Below are 1,608 nucleotides of genomic sequence, written 5' to 3'. Positions count from 1 at the left end.
TTTCTTTTCCTCTGACACTTCAAGGAATCTCTATACTGTGACATAGAGGATTCCACATTTCTCTTGTTCTCTTCTCTTTCATATGAGCAGGAGCAGAGACAAAGGCATTCTTGTTGAAGCTGATCCTGAACCTGAAAGGACCTTGAAGAGAAAGCTAAGAGAAGCTAAAGCACAACTCTCTGTTGAGGACCTGACCGAATTCTTCAAGGAAGAAGAACCCATGGCAGCCGAAAACAACAATGCCAACAATGCAAGGAAGGTGCTGGGTGACTTCACTGCACCTACTCCTGATTTCTATGGGAGAAGCATCTCTATCCCTGCCATTGGAGCAAACAACTTTGAGCTTAAGCCTCAATTAGTTTCTCTAATGCAACAGAATTGCAAGTTCCATGGACTTCCAATGGAAGATCCTCATCAGTTCTTAGCTGAATTCTTGCAAATCTGTGACACAGTCAAGACTAATGGGGTTGACCCTGAGGTCTACAGACTGATGCTATTCCCTTTTGCTGTAAGAGACAGAGCTAGAATATGGTTGGATTCTCAACCTAAAGAAAGCCTGGACTCTTGGGAAAAGCTAGTCAATGCCTTCTTGGCAAAGTTCTTTCCACCTCAAAGATGGAGTAAGCTTAGAGTGGAAGTCCAAACCTTCAGACAGAAGGATGGAGAATCCCTCTATGAAGCTTGGGAAAGATACAAACAATTAATCAGAAAATGTCCCTCAGACATGCTTTCTGAATGGAGCATCATAGGTATTTTCTATGATGGTCTCTCTGAACTATCCAAGATGTCTTTGGATAGCTCTGCTGGAGGATCTCTTCATCTGAAGAAGACGCCTACAGAGGCTCAAGAGCTAATTGAAATGGTTGCAAATAACCAATTCATGTACACTTCTGAAAGGAATCCTGTGAACAATGGGACTAGTCAGAAGAAAGGAGTTCTTGAGATTGATGCTCTGAATGCCATTCTGGCTCAGAACAAGATATTGACTCAACAAGTCAATTTGATTTCTCAAAGTCTGTCTGGAATGCAAAATGCACCTGGCAGTACTAAGGAAGCTTCATCTGAAGAAGAAGCTTATGATCCTGAGAATCCTTCAATGGAGGAGGTGAATTACCTAGGAGAACCCTATGGAAACACTTATAATTCTTCATGGAGAAATCACCCAAATCTCTCATGGAAGAATCAAGAGAGACCTCAACAAGGTTTCAATAACAATAATGGTGGAAGAAACAGGTTTAGCAATAACAAGCCTTTTCCATCATCTTCTCAGCAACAGACAGAGAGTTCTAAGCAGAATACCTCTGACTTAGCAACAATGATCTCTGATCTAATCAAAACCACTCAAAGTTTCATGAATGAAACAAGGTCCTCCATCAGAAATTTGGAAGGACAAGTGGGTCAGCTGAGCAAGAAAGTTACTGAACTCCCTCCTAGCACTCTCCCAAGTAATACAGAAGAAAATCCAAAAGGAGAGTGCAAAGCCATAAACATGGCCGAATATGGAGAGGAAAGAGAGGAGGTGGACGCCACTGAGGAAGACCTCAACAGGCGTGCACCAACCTCCTCTGAGTTTCCCAATGAGGAACCATGGGAATCTGAGGCTCAAAA

General features: G+C 42.5%; 1 non-coding gene across 1 annotated transcript; it reads right to left on the bottom strand.

Moving 5' to 3' along the window:
- Positions 1-622: 622 nt before the first annotated feature.
- On the bottom strand, positions 623-730 carry LOC130983655 (small nucleolar RNA R71). Its single transcript, XR_009087636.1, has one exon. It is a non-coding gene; the product is annotated as a small nucleolar RNA R71 (small nucleolar RNA).
- Between the last annotated feature and the right edge of the window lie 878 nt (positions 731-1,608).

The sequence above is a fragment of the Arachis stenosperma genome, chromosome 5 (genome assembly GCF_014773155.1).
Source record: "Arachis stenosperma cultivar V10309 chromosome 5, arast.V10309.gnm1.PFL2, whole genome shotgun sequence".
Classification (NCBI taxonomy): Eukaryota; Viridiplantae; Streptophyta; class Magnoliopsida; order Fabales; family Fabaceae; genus Arachis; species Arachis stenosperma.
This window is presented reverse-complemented; position numbering and strand designations above follow the sequence as displayed.